At 44.0% G+C, this 27,331-nt stretch overlaps 1 long non-coding RNA gene and 1 other non-coding gene across 4 annotated transcripts in view; both read right to left on the bottom strand.

Annotated features, from left to right (window-relative positions):
• LOC103167476 overlaps positions 1–25,293 on the bottom strand; it is an 85,221-nt gene extending 59,928 nt beyond the window's left edge. For all 3 annotated transcript variants that reach the window (XR_485156.3, XR_003758765.2, XR_003758766.2), the window contains exon 1: positions 25,216–25,293. This is a non-coding gene — a long non-coding RNA (uncharacterized LOC103167476). The remainder of the gene's footprint in view (positions 1–25,215) is intronic.
• On the bottom strand, positions 6,000–6,137 carry LOC114811956. The gene has a single exon (XR_003759651.1). It is a non-coding gene; the product is annotated as a small nucleolar RNA SNORA7 (small nucleolar RNA).
• Positions 25,294–27,331: the final 2,038 nt, after the last annotated feature.

The following is a 27,331-nucleotide window of genomic DNA, read 5'->3' on the forward strand; positions in this document are numbered from 1 at the left end:
TTCTTCCCCCCAGGTCATCTCCTTCCTACTACCAGCTCAACTCAAGAGCACAACTACCCATAACACGTGTATATTAAGATATATTCTACTATTTAAGCATTTATTCATCCAAATATCTATCTTTCCATTCTCCTTTTCCTATTTCAAATATCTTGTCTCCTCCAGTAAATTAGGTCCTTGAGGTCCGGATCAATTAAATCAGTGGTATTTTTTGGGCATTCACCATCTGAAGAACACTGCATTGGATGCTTGGAAGACTATAAATGGCTGGTGTTCATGAATACATGATCCCTGTCTTCAAAGAGCTTATCTTCTTGCACTACTCTAAACTGTAAAAATCGATGAGGGCAGAGAATGTGACTGTTTATTGTTATATTGTACTCTCCCCAGCACTTAGTACAGTGCTCTGCACATATAGTAAATGCTCAAAAAATACAATTGTTTGGCTACTCTCGTTTGTCCTGAGCAAGGTAGTTTCTATATTAGGGGAAAAGTGAAGCTATGCTGCATACACCCTATTATTCCACCATGCCATCGTCCCTGATCTTTCGCATCCTGGTGCTGACATGCTAAAGCTTGATTAAAGTTAAAATCTGAATTGCGGTTGCGGAGTTCAAAAGAGGCAGACTTCTGAGAATTGAAGCTCTGTACTAGATCAAGTATTCCAGAAAAGGGAAAATTTTTCCCTAAACTAATACTACAAGTCCATCTATCGTGCATCTGCTTGAATTATTTTTTTTCCAAGGGAATGAAGTGTATTATGCTGCCAGAAGGATACTTCATCATCTCTAATAAATATTCATCGGCATGGATCGTGCACTTGAGCTGCATGAATGATGAACTTGAGTTGCAGAAATGAATGAGAAACTTAGTAAGACAAATGTCACCCTTCAGTGTTGCTCTTACAGATAAATTGCAGCTAGATTTAAACAAAGTCAGTAATTTCATGCTTTACAACTGTTGCCTGCCTTAGCTCAGCCCACCCTAATATCTGAGTGAGAACAACTAGACAGGTTGATAAGTTGGGCTTAGGAATTCCCACAGGGGCGCACTCAACAAATTCTACTCACTCAGCTAGATATCAGGAACATTACTGACTTTACTGACGACGGAATCTCCTGCCATGAGCAGTGGATGAGTCTCAATCCTGAAATTTCGGAACCAAGAATCTGTGCAGAGGAATCAATCATACTTACAGAGCATTTACTGTTTGCAGAGCGCTGTACTAAGCCTTCTATGATGGTGTTTAAGTGCGTACTACGTGGGAGGCACGGGTACTAAATGCTGGTGTAGATATGAAGTTGTCAGATTGGACACAGTCCCTGTTCCACACTGGGTGCACAGTCTTAATTCCCATTTTAAAGATGAAGTATCTAAGGCACAGAGAACCTAAGTGACTTACCCAAGGAAAGTATGCTTGGGAGAGTACAATATAGAAGAGCTGATAGACATGCTCCCCAGTCCATTGGAGCTTACAATCTACAGGGACAAAATGTCAGTGGCTCAGCGCGTTGAGCACGGACATGGGAGTCAGAAGGATCTGGGTTCTAATCCCAGCTCCGCCACTTGTTTCCTGTATGACCTTGGACAAGTCATTCACTTCTCTGTGCCTTAGATACTTCATCTTTAAAATGGGAATTAAGACTGTGCACCCAGTGTGGGACAGGGTCTGCATTCAATCCAATTACCTTATATCCACCCCAGCACTTAGTACAGTACCTGGCACAAAATAAGTGCTTAACAAATACCACAATTGTCAGTATTATTGGACCACTCCTCCCCCAGCACCACAACATTTATATACATATCCTTATACTCTGCTGCTTCCCCTATCATTTAATTTCTGTGGTCCCCAATAGATTGTAAGTTCCTCATGGTCAAGAATTCATTCTTTCACACATCTATGACATCTATCAACTCAGTTGTAGTACACTTTCCCATGCACTTAATACTGTAGTCTGCTTTCAGTAAATGTCCAATAAATGCGACTGATTGATGTCTGTCTCCCTACTTTATTTGGCCAAGGTCTTATGGTTAAGGATAGTGTCTACCAACTCTATTACATTGTACACTCGAACATTCACACAGTAAGTGCTCACTAAGTATCTCTGGTTGATTGGCTGGATCAATAGCAGGCCTGGGAACATAATTATGGTAATGATATTACCATCACACTTGACGAAATCTGTCGGTAATAAGAGTTCTGACAATGACCATCCTGCATTAGGTCTTGCGGCCCTGAAGTCTGGCAAGCAGCATGGTTTCCTGGGTGGGGAACGGGGATTGGGCTTTGGTATTAAGAGTTCTGGTCCTAGATCAGTCTCAGCCCACTCTTGCCTTTGGATTGGCCAATCACCCTTCTTCGGGCCTCAGTTCCATAGCTGCAAGGCAGGTTTCATGCTGCCTCTTCTCCTCCAAAAACCTAAAACATGTAAAAATCCTTCCTGGAGCATCAGTCACACAGTGAGGAGAAAGTGTTAAGACAACCATTCCAAATAGGAGAGGGTGGGAAATTGAGAGTATTTATTGAGTGCCTACTGTGTGACAGAGCCCTGAACTCGGTGCCTGGGAGTACAAAGTGAGAAAAAAGACACAGTCCTTGCCCTCAAAGAGTTTACAGTCCAACTGAAGTCAGTCAGAGTTTGGCTAACAAAGAAGCGAGACATCTTAGAATTGGCCGAAACCTGGAGCAAAAATCTAACCCACTGCCCTCAGGGGGATGAATCAGTAACCCATTCAAAACAGTGTGCTGTCTGGTGGAAAGAGCCAGAAACCCAGGCAGGTTCTTCTTCTAGCTCTGCCAACTGCCTAAATGTACTTTGGGTAAGTCACTTAGAAGCCCTGGGCCTCAGTTTCCTCATCTGCGATCTGGGGATTAAAGACCTTCCCTCCATCCTTCTTCATGTATCCAGTCTGATCCCCGCCTAATGCTTAGTACACAGTGCTTGGCACTTAGTAAGTGCTTCATACTATAGAGAAGCAGCATGGCTCACTGGAAAGAGCGTGGGCTTGGGAATCAGAGGTCATGGGATCTAATCCTGGCTCCGCCGCTAGTCAGCTGTGTGACCTTGGGCAAGTCACTTAACTTCTCTGTGCCTCAGTTACCTCATCTGTCAGATGGGGATAAAAAAAAAAAAACTGTGAGCCCCACGTGGGACAACCTGATCACCTTGTATCCCCCAGAGCTTAGAACAGTGCTTTGCACATAGTAAGCACTTAAATACCACAATTATTATATTATTATTATTAGTTCTGTTCTTCACATCTCCATGGATGTGGTCAGTTCAAATCCATCAGGATCTGTAGCCTGCTACCAGCTTTTACTACGCTGCTTTCCAAGGACTCCATCTTATTGACAACATATAAGGAAAAACAAATTTGCAAAGGATGCTAACCTCTTGGTTAGATTCATATCATTGTGGTGGTTGTTACATGTGCTTAATGGCCATAACTATTTAATAAATCACCATATGCTTAAACCCAAGGTCTTGCTTTCCTGGGAAAATGGCCTTTAAAAGGAGCAAGGATGAAGTCTGCCTAAAGACTACATGAATCAGCTTTATATCAGCCCCATTCTGCTGCTGTGTCTGTCCTACCGTTTGATTAAACACAGAAATAATGAAATAAGAAGTAAGGTAATAGAGATGATGTAACTTTAATATCCAATACAGATGAAATTTGGCAAATGTCAATATATTCTGCTACAAAGCCAAGCTGAGCTCTACTAGTAGCTAGCAGAAAAATGTCAGGAGCAAAATGTAAATATTGTCAGCGTATATAATAAATGATGGTTAATAAAACCCAGAAAGCTTACACTTGCGATCTGAGTTCCTGTGTTTTCCATTATTTAATAATTTATTATATGAAATCCATTGACCTTTCCGTGCTTTTTTTTTTTTTTGGAGGCAAAGCTAGAGTGTTAATTACGGTTTAGCTTTTTTATTGAGCAACATTAGCATACAAATAGGCCATCAATAACCAATTACAACTGTCAACTTGGAAAAGCAGAGTCTGGCCATACTGTTGCGCTCCCTCGAAGAACCTTTCAAAATGGCACAAGCCTTCAAGGCCGGGGACAAAATAACCTCCCAGAGGCCATTGCCCAAATTCCTACCTTATCACCTTTACCAGTGCCAACCCAGACTTTGATCCCTCACCCCCTTTTCTGTAGGTAAAACGAAGATCAAAAAAAAGAGAAGAGGGGAGGAAGCCCCCTTGGGGTGAAAAACCCAGAGCACAGAGAAATAGACTTGCTTCAAGTCAATTTACACCAGCATTTTCTCAGAATCTGGGCAAGTCTCACAGAGGGCATTGCTGCACAGAAAGGATAAATTGCTGTAAAAATCAAACTGGTAAACTAGGGAAGCATAGATTCTACAGTAAATCAATCAGTCCTTTTTACTGCGCAGAACACTGTACTAAGCACCTGGAAGAGCACAATAGAATTAGTAGACATGATCCCTGCAGTAGTTTACAGTCTAGTGATGAGGGGAAGATATTACTAAAATTACAGGTAGGAGGAAAGGATGGAGTGTTAATATACACATAAAAGTGAGGCGATTTTTTTGGTATTTTTTGGTAGGGGTAGGGAAAGGAAAGGTGGTGGGGAGAGTTAGTGGCCCTCTCAAGGGCTTAGGTGACACTAAAAGTGCTGAAAAGGGAGGCTGTGAGGGACAAAGGGTGGGGCAACGAGAGATTATTCACTTGCCATGAGAGTAATGTCAGACCTTGGAGGGTTGGTTTTTTTTTTTTTTAATTTCTAATACTGCACAAAAAATGAATAGGGGGTGAGCAGGAGCTGTGCCATTCCATAAAGGGCACTTCCTTAATGCATGTGATGTCACGGATTTTCTTCTGTACCTCCTGGGTTTAATGCATCATCATTTGCGGAAAACTGCAGGGATTCGTAAAACATCAATCAAGCCATTAATTCCTGAAATTATGCTAATGAGCTGACTGCAGTGTTTGTTTCCTGCTAGAGTTGCCTCCCCCAGGACTGGGCGTTTAACCATTTCAACTCCTGCCTTTCCTGCTTTGCAGCTGCCCCAGACCTAACGGACTGTATTACCTTTAAAGGGCACTTGCAATCTCATCTCTGCCATTAGAAGTGTCTGCTGGCAAACCCTAGCATCTTGTCGGCAAATTAAAATCAAAAGGGAAATCAGTGAAGGGGGCGGGGGGCGGGAGGGAGCAGCAGGAAAGAAAAGTGTGACATCTGAGTTCACGACTCCTGTCTCTTAATGAAAAGGAAACTTTCACTCAAACTACAAGTTACGCTGGAAACCCACACATGACTAACACGCGGATTAAACGTTTTTCCTGTCCAGTGAGATTAAGAGTCACAGCCTCTATAGTGGCAGCCTTATTTATTTTTGTCGTGAAGGCGATGAGGAGATTCAGACACTCAAGTGAAGCAAGAGGCCGAGGCCACACTGGTCCTTAGCCATTTATAAATTGTTGGCTGGAAGAGGAGAATGGATGGAAACCAAATCCCCAAACCATTCCTATGTGAGGAAACCATAAGCAAGGAAGGCAGATGGATGTTTTTAGAGTGTAAAGAGAACATAACCCCAAATTTCTCATCCTGGTGCCACAAGGTTCACCGTCTTCACTTCTCTTGTGTTAATCTATTCACAGGACCTTGTTCTCATCTCTAACCTCTTGCTCACAGTCTTCATCATCTGAAACTCCCTCTCAAACTGCCAGGCCAGAACTCTCCCCATCTTCACAATTCCTCTGAAATCACATCTGCAAGAGGTCTTCCCCAGTGTATTCTTCTTTTATGTCGTCGAGTCGTTTCCGACCCATAGCGGCAACATGGACACATCTCTCCCAGAACCCCAAGCTCTCCATCTGCAATCGTTCTGGTAGTGTATCCATAGAATTTTCTTGGTAAAAATACAGAAGTGACTTACCATTGCCTCCTTCCATGCAGTAAACTTGAGTCCCCGCCCTCGACTCTCTCCCATACCACTGCTGCCCAGCATGGGTGACTTTTGACTTGTAGCAGATTGCCTTCCACTCACTTGCCATTGGCCAAGCTAGGAATGGAATGGGAATGCCTCTGCTTGACTCTCCCTCCCGTAGCCGGGACTGGTAGAGGCCTGGAAACTCTCCACCTGCAACCCTTAGAGGGCTAATTAATTCATCACCCTCCAATTACCTCCAAATTTTTGGACTTTCTTTCTTCCTTCTATCCATACATCTATCACTCCCACTACATTATAAGTTCCTTGAAGGCAGGGATCATATCTACTTCCTTTATTGTACTCTCCCAAACCCTCAGAGCAGTGTTTTGCACCCAGTAAGCTCTCAAACCCTATAAACTGCTGCAAAGGAACAGTGATTGTAGAGATTGGAAAATTCCAGGGACTTCTGAAAAGCAATTAGGAGAGAAATTGAGACCACCCCTGGACTCGGAAACTATAAAGGTGACCACTAATTGGTGGGTGGGAGAAAGTGACACTGGAATTCAGAGATTTTGATTTCTATCATCAGTCTGAGGGCAGGTGATGAACAGAATGAATGAGGAAATTAACATGTTAAGGCATTTTGAGCAGCACCTAGCTCTCAGCTCATTATTCTTAACTGAACCTGATCAGGGAGACTCTCAACAACAGGGTAAATACAAGAGATTACCGGGCTATAACTGGGATTTTAGCTCATTTTTCTTGGTTGTTTATTTTGTCTGTCCTGGCTGAACTAAGATGAAAAAACCCACCAGAACAGGGGTCCATGAATTTGAAATAGTTTCCTATTTTTCATGGGGCTCCTTACATTTTCTCCCATCTGGATCACTAACTGAACATTTTTTTTAATCAGTTAGAACAACCAGAATCGGGGCAAAGGGTTCACTGAACACAAGAAGGCTGGAGAGAGAAGAAAGGTTTAAAGGGGGAAAGATAAGTAATTTCCAAATCATAGGACCAGTCCCTTATCAACAGGATTCAGTTTACAGTTCAGGGTTCACTTTGTGTTTCCCTGGGAAAGTCTTAAGATGACTATAAGGTCCTTGAGGGCAGGGATCATGTCTACTAACTCTTATTGCTCTCTCACCAGATCTTATTACAAGTGCTCTTCATAATATGTTCAGGAAATGCCATTGAGGATGAATTCTACCTTTTCTTTATGGTATTTATTAAGTGCTTACTACATGCCAGGCACTGTACTAAGCGCTGGGACATATATACAAGCTCATTAGGTTGGACACAGTCCCTATCGCATATGAGCCACATAATTTTAATCTCCATTTAACAGATGAAGTAACTGAGGCACAGAGAAATTAAGTGACTTGCCCCGCCATCTTGCTTTAAAATAACACCAGGCTGGGAAACCTGAATCAAAGAAATAGATCTAGAGAACTTAAGGAAGAACCAGTGACATTAACACATGAAACGTTTGCCTCTCTCCTTATTACCTGCTTTTCCATTCTCTAGAGGAACTCGACCTTTTCCAATCAGTAAATGAGTCTCAACTTTGCTCTCCGTCAATCTTCATAAATCAAAGCTACCCATTGGATCTGTCCAAATGACTCAGATCTCTCTCGCCATCTCCTCATAGGAAGCAAGGACTTTCTTGCCAAAGCAACAAAATTCATCATGCTAATAAAGCGGGTGTTTAAGTCTCCATGGTTTCCAGGTTCAGGTCGTGTAGAACTTGGCAGCTAGATCTGCTGCAGTTGCCCAAAATTCAGTATATTTGAAAAAGGGAAACTTTGCCAAATCCAGAGAATGGGCTCTATAAAACACAGTGTTCTGATACAGCTAACTCTGTTGAAGAAATTCCTCCCTGTGATTAACATGAAAGGTTATGTAACTGGCTATGAAGCAATTACCCTTTAAATCCTGTTTAATCCCAGCTGTTCATACTCAGAAGATGATTATGATTGCCATCTTTCATCATCTTTGCTACAGTTCAGACAGCCTAGAACACAGGGCAGGCAACCTCAGGATGCTGGGAAACCAGGAGAATTCCAGACAATGAATTCCTTAGGGACTTAATTCCAAGATGGATCTAGCAATCGTAGTTCAATTTGTAAATATTTGCCTATTTCCCAGAATAGAATGTAGGATTCTAGTGGGCAGGGAATGTCTCGAGTATCTATAGTAATCAATTAATGGTATTTATTGAGCATTCACTGTATGTGGGAGCACTGTCCCAAGTGTTTGAAAAAAATACCATAGGATTGGTAGACACGAACGCTGCCCTCAAGGAGTTTACAATCCAGTGAGGGAGACAGACACTAAAATAAATTGCTGATAAGAGGTGAAGGAGTATGAAGAGAGATACACACACACACACACACACACACACACACTTCAGTGAGGGTGGAGGGGAATACCAAAGAGCTTAGGTGGTGTGGAAGAGTGGAGGTGGCATTTTGAGGGGAACGGAGAGAACAGTCTGGGAGTCAGAAGGGCCTGGGTTCTAATTCTGGTTCCACCACATTTGCTGTGACCTTGGGCAAGTCACTTCACTCTGCCTCAGTTACCTCCTCTGTAAAATGGGGATGAAGACTGTGAGCCCCATGTGGGACAGGAACTGTGTCTAACCTAATTAACTTGTATATACCCCATCCTTAGACCAGTGCTTGGCACAAAGTAAGTGCTTAGCAAGTACCATAATTATTATTACTATTAGCAGCAGAAAAGGGCATCAGAGCCCAGGACCAGCTTCAGACATTGGGAAAAATTAATCTCGCCTTCCTGTTCTGAAGCACAGCATCATATAACACTACAGGCTCAAGTAACATCCCTCATGACATCACTACATTATGTTATAGGAGCACTGAATAAAAGGGCATGTAGTCTCACAGAAATCCATTCAAACCCCCAAACTAAGAGCACTTCTTTTGGAGAGTGGGAGGATGAGGCTGGCAAGGACCTCGGATCTTCCCCTCATTCTCCAGGCCTCCATTCCTACAAGTGCTGATCCTAATTTGGGCTGGACGCTACCCAATCTTTAAAGCATCAGTTCGCTCAATCACCTTCCCGACAATACAATCGAAGTTAATGGCCTCACTCAGTTAGTGGTATTTATTAAGTTACTTACTGTGTGCAGAGCACTGTACTAAACACTTGTGAGAGTACAATATAACAGACTTGGCAGACATGTTCCCTGCCCACAAGGAGCCTACAGTCTAGACTCGCTTACAGTCTGATGCCAGTACTTTCGGAGTGTTTTCTCCCCAGGGAACATAAGTGAACTTTGTTCGACTGGAATTCTACTGCAATTAAACAGTCAAGAGAAATCCTGGAGAGGCACAGGTTTTCTTTAATCTAGTTGTACTGTGACATTAACACTTCCAAGCTCAAGATTCAAAAAAAAAAAAAAAAAGAGAGAGAGCTGTGGTTCCCCAAAGAAAAACTTAAAGCAGCTACAAAGGGAGATGTGTTGTCAAGTCTCAAAATAAATTTCTGCACACACACACACACAAATATAAAAAAAAACAAACCACAACTTTCCAAATGTAGAATGACTGTCACCTCCATTTAGCAATCACAGTCACTGCTACGACAAGCTGGGAGATATTTAAAGCTAACTAATGTTTGGCGTAAGAGTCACATAGCTAGCTTTACAGTGGCAGGGACAGACAGGAGCAGTGGGAAGAACCTGAATGAGAAAGACCAGAAAGAGATCCAAAACCAGAGACAGCAGAGAGACAAAGGTGGTCTCCTAGAGGAAAAACTATTTTATGTTTTCAGAGGATCAGACAAGAGGAATCGAAGTGGACTTTGGTTAGATGGCAGTAAATGGTGGATTTTAGAGGGTCTCAATTGAACTCAACCCTTAAATCTTTCATTAAAAAAAAAAAATGAAATCTCAAAATGTCATTTAAAATACACACACCAGAGATGGCTGTCAATACCGTTCATTGATTCCTAGAGATTTTAAGCAAGGAGTTTTGTCCCGGGGAAAGTGAATCAAGGCATTCTGAAAACCAGACTCTGGTCAGAACACAGCCACGGAAGCAACACTAGCACTGTGTCTTGGTTATATTCACTGTTGCGGTGATTATTTCAACCCAGCCTTGCTGCTCACTTCTTGACCCCACTCCCGTACTCATCCACCTCCTCAATAGGAATAATAATAATAAGGTTGGTATTTGTTAAGTGCTTACTATATGCAGAGCACTGTTCAAAGCGCTGGGTAGATACAGGGTAATCAGGTTGTCCCACGTGAGGCTCACAGTCTTCATCCCCATTTGGCAGATGAGGTAACAGGCACAGAGAAGTTAAGTGACTTGCCCACAGTCACACAGCTGACAAGTGGCAGAGTCGGAATTCCAACTCGTGAGCTCCGACTCCCAAGCCCGGGCTCTTTCCACTGAGCCACGCTGCTTCCCACCTCCTCCAAGAGGCCTTCCCTGATTAGGCCCACATCTCTCCCCCCACCTCGCCCCGGCACACTTTCTGTATCACCAATGCATGTAAGTCTGTGCCCTCTAAGCACTTAATATTCACCCCATCCTCAGACCCACAGCACTTAGGTACATTCCTGTAACTTATTTTAATGCCTGTCGCCCTCTCTAGACTGTAAACTCCTTGTGGGCAGGGAATGTGTCTTCCAACTGTTATACTGTACTCTCCCAAGTGCTTAGCACAGTGATCTGCACACAGTAAGCACTCAACAATAATGTTGGTATTTGTTAAGCGCTTACTATGTGCAGAGCACTGTTCTAAGTCCTGGGGTAGATACAGGGTAATCAGGTTGTCCCATGTGAGGCTCACAATCTTAAGCCCCCATTTTCCAGATGAGGGAACTGAGGCACAGAGAAGTGAAGTGACTTGCCCACAGTCACACAGCTGACAAGTGGCAGAGCCGGGATTCGAACCCGTGACCTCTGAGTCCCAAGCCCGGGCTCGTTCCACTGAGCCACGCTGCATTGATTGAAAAAGTGCTTTATTTTGTTGGTTTTGAACCTTCCAGCCTTAAATAGGTGTCTTAATACTGTGGAAAGCTCCTCTAGCATGAATATCCTTTTTTTCTTCCCTTCCATCCCCCAGTGCTTCTAGCAGGAAAATCAACAGAGGAAGCACAAACCAGAAGCAGAGTGAGCTTATCTAAAGAAAAGTTAAAATAACAAGCCTCCAGGTTTTCCCCCAGATAGTAAGAGCGTTAACAAACACATGAATTGTGCAGAGATGAAAGGTTGGACGAAGAATAGAAAGTACAGGAAGAGCAAGAAACAGGTCAAAGCCTTACATGCTGAAATATCAGCCAAGTCACTGGGTAAAGAGTGACTTTACCCAACTCAATTCTTTCCACTTTCTATCTTTTCACTTCTGGACACAAAATGAAGGAAAGTGAATTAAAGTCAAAAATCTGTTTAGCCAGTTTCCTGAGGCCCAGTCACTGACTTGTCAGCTGATTTGGAGCAACTGATTTAACCTTTCTGTGCCTGAGTTGCCCAATCTGAAATGTAGCTAGTGATCTCTTCTTCCCTGGAAGTTAGAAAAGATAGCTGTGTTAAAGGAAAAAATCAATTAAATCTTTTCATTATGTTAGAGAAACTCAATATATACAGCAAGTGGTTTTTTTTTTTTTTACTGATTTACATTGATATGTGTATTAAATTTTCTTCAAATGATCCACATACACATTCTTGAATCTGTGACCCCTTAGTTCTGCTAGCACTCCTCTAAATACAGCCTTAAATATGGTTTATTACACATTGGACGCACAAGGCAAACAGATCTTAACCTCTTTAACTGATTTTTAAAGTTCAATTTTTTTTCCTCCTCTCAATCAAGAGAATGAATTGAGTAATTGCTACGTGCAGAACACCATACTAGATATTTGGGATAAGTGAAAGCCACAATTCTTGCCCTCGAGGTACTTAGCTACTCTTTAGTTTCCTTTGAGTACATCTTCTCTCTCTCTTTAGAGCCAATGTCTTTTGAGGAGAATTTCAAGAAAGACACCACAAATGTTATCATGAAGCATTAATGATGATTCTTTACCTACCACTGTAGCCCTCTGAACTTCCCTTATCCTTTACCTTTTAATCACAGATAACCTCAAGCAGATAACATCAACCCATCAGGATGATCACAACATAATGAGTAACATCTTTAAAGAGATTAGCTTCGATGGTACAAATTACACTATGCTTCATTAAGCTCAGAGCCAGGAAGCCAGGCAAGGTTGCCAATAGCACGAAGCAGCATGGCTCAGTGGAAAGAACACGGGCTTGGGAGTCAGACGTCATGGTTTGGATTCCCGCCTCCGCCACTTGTCAGCTGTGTGACTTTGGGCAAGTCACTTAACTTCTCTGTGCCTCAGCTGCCTCATCTATAAAATGGGGATAAGACTGTGAGCCCCAGGTGGGACAACCTGATTACAGTGTTATCCCCACCAGTGCTTAGAACAGTGCTTGGCATATAGTAAGCACTTAAATACCATTATTATTATGCTAAGACCATCACCGAATGCCTGTGGACAGCAGGGAACACAGTGGGTTGGGCATGGTTTATGTTTCGAGTCCTTTCCGAAGGCCACGGCTTTACACTCTGCAAGCACTTCAGTACATTTGCTACCGGTTTTGACTTTCCACCAGGCAGCGGTTTGGCCGAAAAATCCACCGAGAAGGAAACTGAGGCAGTGACCAGATGCAGTTTCGTGATAAAGACTTTGAGACCGAGAGAGCCTAGTCAGAGGAATTGATTAAAGTGCTGGTGTATTTTGCTGCACATTAGATTTATAGAAAAAAGGGATAAGTGATGTTTTCTCCAACGCACTCCACTCCTCACCTCAGCCCTAAATGCACTAAGGATGAAGTAATAGAGAGGCTTAAGATACCTACTCTCCTTCCATCTTCAATTACGAGCCCCATGGGGGACAGATACTGCAGTCTGATTATCTTGTATCTACCTCAGTGCTTGGCACATGGTACACACAATCAACATTAAAGAATTGTTAGGAATCCATTTAGGTCACTCAAGATTTAAGTCTAGCTTAATTAACCCACATAATCAATCAGTGGTATTTACTGAGTGCTGACCACTGTACTAAGTGCTTGGGAAAGTACAATATATAAAAAGAGTTAGGAGATGTGGTTTTTGCCCACAAGGAGCTTACAATATCCAGGAAGGGGGAGAGAGAGTCAAATAAGTCACAGATAGGGGAAATGATAGAGTAATAATAATAATAATAATGTTGGTATGTGTTAAGCGCTTACTATGTGCAGAGCACTGTTCTAAGCGCTGGGGTAAACAGAGGGGAATCAGGTTGTCCCACGTGGGGCTCACAATCTTAATCCCCATTTTACAGATGAGGGAAATGAGGCACAGAGAAGTTAAGTGACTTGCCCACAGTCACACAGCTGACAGCTGAGTATAAGGACGTGTGTGTAAAAGTTCTGTGGGGGTGGGATGAGTATCAAAGTGCTTAAAGTCTATTGTGTCTAGTTATAGGCAGTGATTAGAAGGAGAAGAAAAACAACCAAAAATAATGAGAATCATGACAACTAGAGGACAGGAGCTGAGTAACAAGGAATAAGGGCCAGTGGGGAAAACCAAGCGATAAAAAGACGTAGGGAAACCAAACACAATGACCTAAGAACAAAGCGCATCCTAAATCCAATGGTGCATGATTCTAAAACTCAAAAGAACTTATTGATAACCTCAACAGTCAACAAACCTTATTAGGTCCAGAGTTTAAACTACAAACAGGGCTTTGGTCTGGAGAAAAGTTAGGGTTGGGGCTGAGAGAATTGGGACTAGGTTAGGAGTTAGGGTTAATGCTTGGGAGTTAGGATTAGGAATGTGTTTCTTGGACATTTAATGATGGAACACAATTGACTTTGGCATTTCACTTTTAGTGATTTATTATTTGGTCAAAAAAAAAGTACTTTGTTTCCTTGTGTAAAATGGGTCTCAAGCTGAAGTGGCACAAAATTCAATAGGGAATTGGGGAAATCATCAGGAAAGGAAAGGAATCATCCACAAATTTCACTACCATCATGAGTTCCCTTTTATCCTGGCAGGAGATCTTAAGGAGGTTGAGTGGAGTTGAAAGGGCAACAGCTATTTTCTTAGTCTTGTCCTTTCAGGTAGTAGTAATGTTTAGCTGAGCATCTTTTCAATGTCATAAACTATATTAAGGGCTTGGGGAGTTAATCAGAAGCACAAGACATCCCCACCCCATGAGGAAATTGAATTCTTCTAGAAAGTCATCTGGCAGAGCAGAGGAAGAGGTCAGTTAGATGGGGTGACTTTCCTCTCATCATTTCCAATTGTATTTACTAAGCGCTTACTATGCATAGAGCACTGCACTAAACTCTTGGGAGAGTACAACAGAGTTGGTACTCCATATTCCCAGTGAGTTTACAGTCGAGAGGCAAGCTTACAATATAAGCGGTAAAGAGTGCCTGATCCACGTGGGCTCAAAGTTTAGGAAGGCAGGGGGGAGGACAGATATTGTATCTCCAACTTCACAGAGGAGGAAAATGAAGCAAAGAGAAGTTAAGTGACTTGCCCAGGGTCACTCAGCAGGCAAGCGTCAGAACCAGAATTGGAACTCAGGTATTCTGACCCTCATGCCCATGCTCTACTAGACCACAATGCTTCTCCTGGCAAGTGATTACCAAATGATCTCCTTCTCTTCTAGGGAAAGCATATTTTCATTTCATTTTATTCCCTCACTGTTTCCCCACAAAAGCAGGTTCCTGCTATTCTCTATGGGATTAGTATGGAAATGCTCTGGGATCACTGATCAATCATATTTATTGAGCACTCACTGTATGTAGAGAGCTATACAAACACTTGGAAGAGTACTTGAGAAGCAATGTTGCCTAGTGGAAGGAGCACAGGTCTGGGGGTCAAAGGTCCTGGGTTTTAATCTCAGCTCCAACACTTGTCTGCTGTGTGACCTCAGGCAAGTCACTTCACAGTGCCTCAGTTCCCTCATCTGCACAATGGAAATTGGATACCTCTTCTCCCTCCTCAGATGTGAGCCCCATGGGGGGACCTGATTATCTTGAATCTACCCCAGGGCTTAGTACAGTGGGTGGCACATAGTAAGCATTTAACACCACAGTTCTCATTATTACTTTGCAGGTCTTCCAGCAAAGGCAAAAATCTAATACCCATGGAAACCATATGCCAATTAAAGGAATGAATGTTTGTTGGTTTTTTTTTTAATACATAAACCTCCAGCCAGACCAACAACAAATTTCACCATGACAAAGGAAAGAACACATGACAAATCTCCCATGTAAACCAACAATAATGGAGTGAGTCACTAGAGACATAATATATAATTAGCTACACTTCTTCCCAGCAGAGTTGACACATTTATTCAGATGCAAAAATTCTATGGGGGTGTTTAATAGATTCCCTATTGACCAGGTAAATCATCCAATTACCCTTCTGGCTGCTTCTCCACCCTGACTTCTCTCCTCATCCTCAGGGCTTTGATTCATTCCCTTCGTCACTGGACTGGGCTGGATTCCCATGGTATGGCACAGTAGGCAGACAAGTTGAAGAGGGAGATAAGGGGCAGAGAAATCGCTGCAAGGCACCTCAGAGATTTACCTCAACAACGTAAGCAGGAGGGGAAGGTATACCGGTACAGCTTTTTTGTTTACCAGGAGCCTCACAGAACATTTTGCAAGACTTCCTTAAAGAACAGATTACAACCTGCAAATTATTCAGGGGAGTCACGGATGGAGCCCCGAAGGCCTGAAGTGGGGAGAGGGAGGAAGCACCCCGGGCTTCTCTCAGTCAATTTTCAAATTGCTCGCCCAGGGACCTTCTTCCCACAGGGATGTGGACACGGTCCAGTCCGGGGAAGAAAGCACCATCTGTCGAGCTTTGGAAAAATCTAAAATGCTCAGGTGGAATCAAATTCTGGGAAGCCAAAGTCCGCTCCTCAGCGGCTAATAATTACTATGTGCCAAGCACTCTGTTAAACTTGGGTGAAGATGGAAGGGAATCAGATCAAACACTCCCTACCCCAAGCTGTCCTCAAAAAATCAGAGAGAGAGGAAAAGCACATGTCTTAGAGAAGCAACGTAGCCTAGTGGAAAGAGCACAGACCTAGGAATCAAGGGGCATGGAGTCCAATCCCTGCTCCCTCACTGGCCCAAATGTGTAACCTTGAGCAAGTCACTTAACTTTTCCATGCCCCCATTTCCTCACCGGTAGAAATGGGGATTCAATACCTGTTCTCCTTCCCCATTAGACTGTGAGCCTTATGAGGAACAGCACTGTGTCTGATCTGATTATCTTGCGCCCACCTCAGTGCTTAGTACAATGCTTGGCTCCTAGTAAGTGCTTAAATACGACAATCACGGTCTTAACCTCGCGGACATGACTGATCAGCACATGGGGCATTTGCCGTGGGGGCGTGAGGTTTCCACCCTCCCTTTCACCATTTCAGAGTATCCATTCCTCAGCTATTTCAGCAGTCACCGGCTTTGGGACCGCAGCAGCTGGACGAATGGAGGAGCCTGCTGTCTCCACCTCACAGCTGCCCGGGAGCTCCAGCACATACCCGAGCCCTGACTCACCAGCAGCAGTCCTCAGAAGGGACTATGGCAAGTTCAGGCAAACCACTTGTCAACCCTGAGGCGGTTAGGTCAACATAGACAGAAGGCAGTGTGGCCTAGTATTATATTGTACTCGCTAGAACAATATTGGTCTACTGTGCTCTCCCAAATGCTTACTACAGTGCCCTGTGCACAGTAAATGGTTAAATACAATTGACTGACTAGTGGAAAGGACATGAGATTGGGAGTCTGAAGCGCTGGGTTGCAATAGCCACTGACCTGTGTGACCCCCAGACAGGTCATTTAACCTCTCTGGGCCTCAGTTTCCAGTAGCTTGGCTCACTGGAAAGAGCACGGGCTTTGGAGTCATAGGTCACGGGTTCGAACTCCGGATCTGCCACTTGTCAGCTGTGTGACTTTGGGCACGTCACTTCACTTCTCGGTGCCTCAGTTACCTCATCTGTAAAATGGGGATTAAGACCGCGAGCCCCACGTGGGACAACCCGATTCCCCTGTGTCTACCCCAGCGTTTAGAACAGTGCTCGGCACGTAGTAAGCGCTTAACAAATACCAACATTATTATTATTATTGTCTAAAAATGGAGATAAGATACCTGCTCCCTGTTTCTCAGACTGAGTCCCACGTATGTCTGATCTGATTTATTGGGCATCTATTCCAAAGTTTAGCCCAGTGAATATTACGTACTGCACGTTTAATGAACACTATAACCAACTACCATCTAATTATCTGGGTGATTCGGGGGGGAGACTTTTACTAGAATTATGCAAAGAGTGAGGAATAGCCTGGTCAACTATTGCCTCGTACTGTTAACCTAGGCGGAGGCAAAGATAGGTTGTGTGGCCTACTGGAAAGACCACAGGCCTTGGAGTCAGAGGACTTGGGTTCCAATCCCAGCTCCGCCACTTGTCTGCTGTGTGACCTCGGAGCAAGTAATTTCACATCTCCGTGACTGTAGATTGTAACCTCACTTTGGGCAGGGAATGTGTCTGTAATATTGTACTCTTCCAAGCGTTTAGTATGATGTTCTGCACACAGTAAGCGCGCAATAAAAATGATCGAGTCCAACGACCAACCTGGCCCTCTCCTGCTGTAATTTCAATCATTCTCTCCCCTTCCGTCTCCTGTGGGTTAATTGCTATAGTAAGTGAAGGTTTAAGAGTTCCAAATGGTGACACAAACACACACACACACACCTCAACTCAAAGAGTAACTCCTTTCCCTCCTGCTAATGGCAATTCTGTCCTCCCTCACTCCTCAGATGCAGTTGAGACAGAAATTCCCCCTCTTCTCGGGTCCCCAGACCAGAGAGCGTGGGTTAGGGGGCATCTGTGGGAAACTCTCTTCCCGCCCCTGTGTGCTCTCAGTGGAAAAAAAAAACTGCGGAGCAGAGCTGAGTGTCAGTCTCATCCCACCATGCTCTGGCCCACTGCAGCGGATACCAGTTCCTCCTTTGGGACCATTTGCCACAGAGAAACATCGTCGGGATGAGGCTGATGGAAAGGGACCGGGAAGAGAGAGGGAGATAGTCTGCCTCTGGGCCTGCTTTGGGTGGGAAACACCAGCTCCGCTCAGCAGCCTAAATGGCCTCATTTTGCCGGGGCCCCAGTTTACTCATATAACGAGTGATAAAGGCAGACGAGGGCGGAATAACCTCTAAATAAAAGATGAGGTCATTTTGAAGGACCATTAGGGTTTTATGGGGATTACGGCTTCATGTTTTTTTATGCGAGCCGGCCGAGGGTCAGATGCCTCCAGTGCCAGGGGCCTGCAGACGATTCCCACTTTACAGCAGGGCCCATAAAACACCATCTTTGGCCAAGCAAACGGCCCCAAATGCCACACCGACCGTCCAGTTTGGGGTCATTTATGGGGAGAGGGAGAAAGGTCCAAATTATAATGCCACCCCTGACGACCTGATTAAAATCAAAACACGGTGGGTCTGCATTTCCTGGCTTCTAGCTATACAGCCCCTCTCTGAAAGCAACACAACGAAACCATCAGAGATTGTGCTGAAACTGACAAGGATAATTCTTCCCCACATGCTGTAATAATAATTATAATAATGGCATTTGTTAAGCGCTTACTATGTGCCAAGCGCTGTTCTAAACCCTGGGGTAGATACAAGGTAATCAGGTTGTCCCATGTGGGGCTCACAGTTTTAATCCCTATTTTACAGATGAGGTAACAAACACAGAGAAGTTTAGTGACTTGACTAAGGTCAACAGGCAGACAAGTGGCAGAGACAGGATTAGAACCCACGACCTCTGAGTCCCAAGCCCAGGCTCTTTCCACTAAGCCACGCTGCTCCCCAGTGATAAGTCCCTTAGAAGATGTGTTCATTTGATGGAGAAGAAATGCTTAGGACCTGAGATCTTATCCCGACTCGGCCACTTGTCCGCTGTAAGATCTTGAACAAGTCACTTCCCTTCTCTATGCCTCAGTTTCTTCAACTGTAAAATGGAGATTTAAAGCCTGTTCTCCCTGCCTCTAAACCAAGCTCCATATGGGATAGGGACTATCTGGTTATCTTATATCTGCCTCCGTACTGTGCTTTGCACATAGTATTTAAAATACCGCAAGTATTATTAGGGGGTTTTTTTAATTAAAAAAAGTATCTAAAGAACTGAAAGGCACAGGTGTTCCCACTTGAAGCTGAACACTTGCAGTAATATTTACTAAATGCCTGCAAACAGAGCAGGCTACTAAATGCCTGGAGAAGTACAATTAGCATACATGATCCCTGCTCTCAAGAAACATATACGGTCTATTGGGTGCAGAGCACTGTACTGAGCTCTCTGAAGGGTAGGGCAGTGTTAGAAGTCGTGATCCCTGCCCTCCGGGAGCTTACAAACTGAAAGTTTGTTTTGTTTTTAATTAGGAGAGACATTGTTTTGAGATTGAATGGACATTGTTCTCCTAACCGAAATTTTTGTTATGGCTTCAGCTGGACATAGCAGCAACTCCTTGTTTGCCCTTGGGCAAGTCAATTAATCCCTGTGGGTCTCAGTTTCCCTGCCCGTAAAGGGTTGGATGAATAATACTTACCTAGCTGGGTGTTTTGAGAGTTAATTAGTGTTTGCATTGCACTTTGAGATCCGCAGATGAAAGGCATCATAAAAAATGTCTTACTGTGGGCATTGAGCACATTGTTGGTGCTTAATGACTGCTTGGATGCAATGAAAGGCTTAATAAGAGGGTCGCTGGGGCAGGAGACCTGTCCTACTCCACCCCAGAAGTGGGCACATGGGTCTGAAAGGCGGTGAAGTGGGAGACCAGTTGACGGAGTGTGGGATTAACACACCTTCAGACTTCAGAACCAAGGTAAAAAAATCTGCTGATGGAGGGAATGGTATTTATTGCACACCCTCTGGGTGCAGTGCCCTGTGCTAAGCACATGGGCTGCTGAGCGGGGATTCACATCCCACCTTTCTGTAGCCTTGAGCTGTATCCCCCTGGGTGTCCCTGTGTTCTGACTTTTCAGCAGGTTCACAAAATGACCCCTGGACAGCTCTCAAATCGGATTCCTGGCCTTACTCATCCCCGATCCCCAACAAGACCCAAAGGTTTCCATTCGGGGCCGAGAGGCTTTCCAACCGGTTCCCGCCTCCTATCGAAAATCCCTACCCTTTCTTAACCTGGACACTCAAAAGGAAGAGTCGGTACTTCTGGCAGTGTGCTGTCCTAAGCTTTTCTTCACAGTGAGTTGGGTATTCATTCAATCGTATTTATTGAGCACTTACTGTGTGCAAAGCACTGTATTAAACACTTGAGAGAGTACAAGAGTTAGCGGACACAGTTCCTGTCCGCGTCGAGCTCACAGTCTAGCAGGGGAGGCAAACGTTAATATACATAAATTACAGATATAGGCATTTGTACTGTGGGGCTGGTAGGGACGGTGAATGAAGGGAGAAAGTCAGCAAGTACCTGCAAGGGGTATAGGCAGAGTGGGACAAGGTGGATAATAATAATAATGTTGGTATTCGTTAAGCACTTACTATGTGCAGAGCACTGTTCTAAGCGCTGGGGGAGATACAGGGTAATCAGGTCATCCCACGTGAAGCTCACAGTTAATCCCCATTTTACAGACGAGGTAATTGAGGCACAGAGAAGTGAAGTGACTAAAAAGTCTTTTACAGCAGCACAGGAATGATGCAGGTTGCTTGGAAACAGCATGGCCTAATGGAAAGAGCAGGGCCTGGGAGTCAGAGGACCTGGGTTCTAATCCCAGCACTGCCACTTAGCTGTTGTTTGACCTTAGGCAAGTCACTGCACTTCTCTAGACTTCGGGTTCCTCAGATGTAAAAGAGGAATTCGATAACTGTTCTCCCTCCCCCTTAGACAATGAGGCCCGGTGGGACAAGGAATGTGTCCAACCTAATTAACGTACACCTACCCCAGCGCTTAGTACAGTGATTGGCACATAGTAAACACCATTTGAATTATATTAATAGCCACGGGGGCTGGGGTGCACACAAACCAAATACTCGTTGGGCACACACCGTCTACAGAGTACAATTACATTCAAACAATGATGGTAGCCCAGTTGAATTCTTCACTCTCAATTTTTTTCCCCTCAGCCCCTCCCTCGGGTGGATTAGGATAGAACAAAAAAGTTTTGAGCTTTAGTCATTTGACTTGGCCAGGCTCATAATCATACACTGCCATTGTATTGCAAGTGTCATCGACGCATTAGATTCCTATTAACTCATTACTTAGCGAAGCTACCAATCTGGTGAATCGGGAGGCAGCTAATGGAAAGCACAGTTACCTGAGATTCTTGAAGACATGTAGGTGCCTGCAATGGTTAGGTGAGGCAGGGGGTGGACTAAATCACCCTTTGGAATCCTTTTCCAAAGCACCACGGCCTAGCGGAAAAGGGCACAGGGCTGGGAGTCGGAGGACCTGGGTTCTACTCCCAACTCCGGGTGACCTTGGAAAAAATCACTTCTCTTACCTGGATCTCACATTTCCTCATCTGCAAAATGGGGTTTCAAGGAGAAGCAGTGTGTGGCTTAGTAGAGAGATCCCAGGCCTGGGAGTCAGAAGGACTCGAGTTCTAATCCCAGCTCTGCCACTTGTCTGTCGGGTGACCTTGGGCAAGTCACTTCACTGTGCCTCAGTTAAGACTAAGCTCACTGTGGGCAGAGAATGTGTTTATTATATTATACTCTCCCAAGCACTTAATATAGTGTTCTGCACACACAGTAAGCACTCAATCAATATGACAGTGAATGAATTACCTCATCTGTAAAATGGGTATTAAGAATATTAGCACTATGTGGGACAGGGACTGTGTCTGACTTGATTAGCTTGCATTTAACCTAGTGCTGAGCATATATAAAGCACTTAAATACCATAGTTATTATGATTTTCAGAAGCACATTCCTATAGTCCCTGTTTTAGGCAGGAAAAAGAAAAAGAGTGAGGCCAGAGAAAGAAGAAGTGACACTTCTAATTGCAGAGCGATAGCCAGAAATCAAAACCCATGGAGTCCAGTACTCTAACCAAACAATCTGTGCCTCACAACCAACAATACTGGGGATGCCATTAGATTACAAACTCCTCTAGGGCAAGGACTAAAGTGACCTGTACCTAGCAGATCCTCGGTAAATACCAATGAAGGATGGACATGACCTCCTGAGCTTTTGGAAAATCTACCCAAACTCACTTTACTCTAGAGCAGAAGCAGGCAACGATTTGAGCCAGGGAGGATCACCTCAATATTTAGTATTCACCATGCTTATCAATAAAATTGTTACAGGATGTTTTGTGTCCAGAACCCTTCCTATAATTGCCACACAAGTTTACAACACTATCAAGCCTCCTGATTAACTTGATATGGGCATCCTCAAGTGAAGTGATGCTATCTTTGATATAGTTCTTTCCTTTTGCTTGCCATGGTGGTAGAACTAACTGAATCCATCGGAAAGACAGAAAACCAGAGTAAAGAGTCAGTGTGGCTGAATGAAAAGTGTTTGGGACTGGGGGGAAAGGGTCAGGAGACCTGGGTTCTAATCCATTTAAGACTGCTTAGTGGCTTTGGTCAAGTCAAAACCTGAGCCTCAATTTTGTCCTCTGTAAAACGGGGGCTGATGGTATCTGCCTCTACCTCACAGAATTGTTGTGAGATGGTTGATGCAAAAATTAAAAGCGCTATGCAAAAAAAACGGCAGAGAGAGAGAGAGACCAAAGATACAAGTCATCAAAGATACAAGCCAAAGATACAAGGGGAAGCAGCGTGGCTCAGTGGAAAGAGACTGGGCTTCGGAGTCAGAGGTCATGGGTTCGACTCCCGGCTCTGCCACTTGTCAGCTGTGTGACTGTGGACGAGTCACTTCACTTCTCTGTGCCTCAGTTACCTCATCTGTAAAATGGGGATTAACCGTGAGCCTCACGTGGGACAACCTGATTACCCTGTATCTACCCCGGCGCTTAGAACAGTGCTCTGCACATAGTAAGCACTTAAATACCAACATTAAGTCATAACACCAATTTTCAATCCACCTTTTCAGTACAACGCAGGTGGTGTTTCTTCCTACTTAACCAATCCATATACCTGTGGGTGAATGGCTCAGAGCCAACAAAGAAAAATTTGAATACGCAAACACCTTTTTTAATGTCCCATTAACATGGATTAAACCTATCTTTATTCCTGCTATCTGGATATCTCCGCAACCCAACCATCTTAAAATCACTTAAATCTACCTCATTTAATCGAACAAATCACTGCAACTATGTTTTCAAACCATGCCCTTTGCTCAACTATTTGCCAAAATAATTTTGCCATCCTAAATAGGATGATGTGATCTATAAATAATGGGCCGCTCTATCAATGCAGCAGTCTCATTTGAAAAGGGGTAATAAACTGTTTCATTTCCCTCTAATCTGCTCCTGCCCTAGGCCTGACCTAAACGTAAGTGCAGACAAGCCTGGTGCATATGGAAAGGAGCCTGTCTGCTGGATCCGGTTAACATATTTGTTCAGTCACCAGCTGCGGAAATGAGTCCACTGTCAGAGCCAAAAGAAGCCCTGAAAAGCTATTAAGACCTTCAGAAAAGAAACAAAGCATGCTATCAAGGCTCCCCCAAAGCTTTTCTATGTTGAGGCCTGGCCAGAGAAAGAGCACTGGCCACTTCTTTCTAGGAATGATTCTAAACCCCAGGGAAACCTTAGCCAGAAAGCTGGTTGTTAATAATAATAATAATGGCATTTATTAAGTACATACTCTATGTTAAGCACTGGAGAAGAGAAGCAGCGTGACATTGGAAAGGCACGGATCTGGGAAGCAGAGGTCCTGGGCTCTAATTCCAACAGCATCACTTATCTCCTGTGTGACCTTGGGCAAGTCACTTCATTATGCCTCAGTTCCCTCATCTGCAAAATGAGGATTCAACACCTGTTCTCCCTCCTCCTCAGACTGTGAGCCCCATATGCGACCTACTATCTTGTAAAATAACTGTGGTATTTGTTGAGCTCTTACCTTGTGTCAGACATTGGACTAAGCACTGGGGTGGATACAAGTAAATCAGACTGGACACAATCCCTGTCCCACTTGCAGGTCACAGTCTCAATCTCCATTTTACAGATGAGAGAAGTGAGGCACAGAAAAGCGAAGGGACTTGCCCAAGGTCTACCCCAGAGCATAGTAAGCTTTAACATCACATTTATTATTAGATACCAGGTTATCAGTCTAGAAAGAGTTTCTATCCCAGTCTCATCCTCCTTTGACGGGTGAGAAAAATGTAGCCCAGAAAGATTAAGCAACTCAACCCAGATCACGCAGGGGGTCACTGGAACCCAGTTCTCCTAACTCCCAGCCTGGAAGCTTTTCACTAACCCATGCTGATGACCAGAGAATCCACTAATGCTCAAAAAATTAATCTCCCGGGATGTTCCATGGGAAGGAGCATCCATGTTTCCTTCTCCCTCTCTACAATACGTGTGTCATTTATACGGCATACTATTGTTACTTTTCACTCCCAGGGCAGGGCAAGGTGCAACCCCTGTATGCTTTGCTGGCTAGCATTTTCAAGTGTTGGTGTCTGAATACCCTAACCCTACATCTAGGCAGGTACACAATCAATTGTTGCTCTTTATTGAGTTCTTACAGTGTGCAGAGTACCATACTAAGTGCTTGGGAGAGTAGAGTCACAGCATTATTGGACACATTCCCTGCCCGCAGTGAATTTACAGGCTAGAGGGGGAGACAAACATTAATATAAGTTTATGGATATACACATAGAAAGACACAGGCAGACCCAAAGATATACTTTGTAGATCAGTCTAGCAGAGAGACTATATGCAGCTTGGGCTAGTGGAAAGACTGTAAACTCCTTAGGAGCGGGGAATTCATCTATTAACTACTTCAAGTACTTAATTCAGTGTTCATCACACAGTAAACATTCAATAAATACCCTTAATGTATTGAAAGAACACAGGACTGGGACCCCCCCAGAACAGGGTTCTAATTCTGGTTCCACCACTTGCCTGCTTGGACCTTGGCCAAGTTACTTCCCTTTGCTGTGCCGCCATTTCCTTATCTATAAAATGGGGATAAAATACCTTTTCTCCTACCGTAGACTACAAGCCTTTAGTAACACACAAACTGTGTTCAACCTCTATCTACCCCAGCACTTCATAAACATTATTAGCATTATTAAAAACATGGAAAAAAAAAAAGAAGTAGAGAACAGAAATCTTACTCTTGTTGTCTTGCTTATCGTGGCTGCTAGAACTTCAGAGGGCTGCAAGAGAGAAGACAAGAGGCACATTCACCAACCATTGCTCTCACCAGCCAGAGAACTTTATTAATTAAGAAGGGGGAGGGGAATGTCCCATCTCTCCTAGCAATTACCACCTGAGAGCCATCTTCAGGTCAATTAGAACTCTGAAAGGCAGCAACCGAGGAGGATCTCCTACACTGTACTCTCCCAAATGTTTAGTACAGTGATCTACCCCCCCGGTAAGTACTCAATATGATTAATTGATTGATTCACTAATTATGTCTCTAGAAGCTAGGTGTACACAGCCAAAATAGCACAGATGGATGCTCAGTTATCTGGGTAATTCAAGAGGGAAAAAATATCAGTTTTTGACTAAATAAGTTGATGGATTGCACAAGGCTGTAATTTTAACCAGTTATATTTGAAGCCCTTGTTTCAACACTCTGCAAAAGGTAGGCACTCAACAAATACTAATGAGTGATTTGTAACAGTGATGACCAAAGAGAATCAGTTGGCAGACTCCAAGGTTCTAAATTCAATTGGTCCATTGACCCCCCCCCCCATGTGACCTTTGTCCAGAATTAGGTTAATTTGGTTAATATCTGTCTCCCCCCTAGGCTGTAATCTCATTGTGGGCAGGGAATGTATCTAACAACTCTATTATGCACTACAGTGTCAGTGCTCTGCACGTAGTTTTCAATAAGGCCACTGATTGATACCGACCAGATTATTATTTTTATTATAGCTGTAACTGACATATCAACATTCAGAGATATAAATCTGAAATTGCAAGTTAGGACAATTAGACCAGAGCTCCAAGAGGCTACAGTGTGATTTAGTGGAAAGAACACAAGTCTGGAATACAGCAAATCTGACTTCTAGTCCTAGCTCTGCCACTTGCCTGCTGTGTGGCCTGGGGCCAAATCACTTAACCTCTCTGGGCCTCCATTTCCTCATCTATAAAATGGACATTAAAATACCTATCCTCCCTCACTCTCAGAATGTGAGCCTCATGTGGGTCAGGCACTGCACCCAATTGGATTACGCTCCATCTACCCCACAGTGCTTGCCACATAAGAGTGTAATCAATATGATTATAATGACGATGATGATATTGGGTTTTGAAAAGCAGACTGGCTTAGTGGATAGAGCATGGGCCTGGGAGACAGAAGCACTTGGGTTTTAATCCCGGCTCTGCCACGTGTCTGCTGTGCGACCTTGGGCGAGCCACTTCATCTGTAAAATGGGGATTAAGAGTGTGGGCCTTATTTGGGACAGGGAATGTGTCCAACTTAATTAACTTGTATCTACCCAAGCATTTAAAATAGTCCTTGGCACACAGTGCTTAACAAATGCCAACGTTATTATTATTATTATTATCATCTTGGACCCAAGGGGAACGGAGATTCAGATCACTTTTCACCTGTACAGGAATTAGTAGCCTCTTTCCCCAGTGCATCTCCCCCGATCCTCTTCCCTCTGCCCACCCCGTGGTCCAGGCTGTGCCTCCTGGACTAGAATGAGCAGCAGCTGAGTCAGTCTGTTGCATTTACTGAGCGCTTACTGTGTGCAAAGCACTGTACTAAGCACTTGGGAGAGCACAGTAAAACAGACACATTCCCTGCCCACAGTGAGTTTACAGTCAGCGGGTTCTTATGTCCAGTTGGGATTGAAGTTAGGAGGCTCTTGGAGTTGTGTCATTATGCCCTCTGACTGTCTGTTCCTCAGGGGTCATGCCTGCATGAGGTAAGCCTGATGGCTGAAAAAAAAAAAACCCTTCAGACCCTCCATTTCTCCAAAAGGCCCTAAAGACAGGAGGAGCAGCGGGGCCTAATAGAAATAGCAAGGGCTTGGAAGTCAGAGGATGTGAGTTCTAATCCTGACTCTGCCAGTCGCTTGCTGTGGGACCTTGGGTAAGTCACTTCACTTCTCTGTGCCTTGGTTTCCTCATCTATAAAATGGGGATGCACTGCCTGTCTTCACTCTTTCTTAGATGGTAAGCCCCACGTGACACAGGGAATGGGTCCAACCCGACCAACTTGTATCCACCCCAGCACTTACAACAGTGCTTGACCTATGGTAAGCATTTAACAGA

The sequence above is a fragment of the Ornithorhynchus anatinus genome, chromosome 4 (assembly GCF_004115215.2).
Source record: "Ornithorhynchus anatinus isolate Pmale09 chromosome 4, mOrnAna1.pri.v4, whole genome shotgun sequence".
NCBI lineage: Eukaryota > Metazoa > Chordata > Mammalia > Monotremata > Ornithorhynchidae > Ornithorhynchus > Ornithorhynchus anatinus.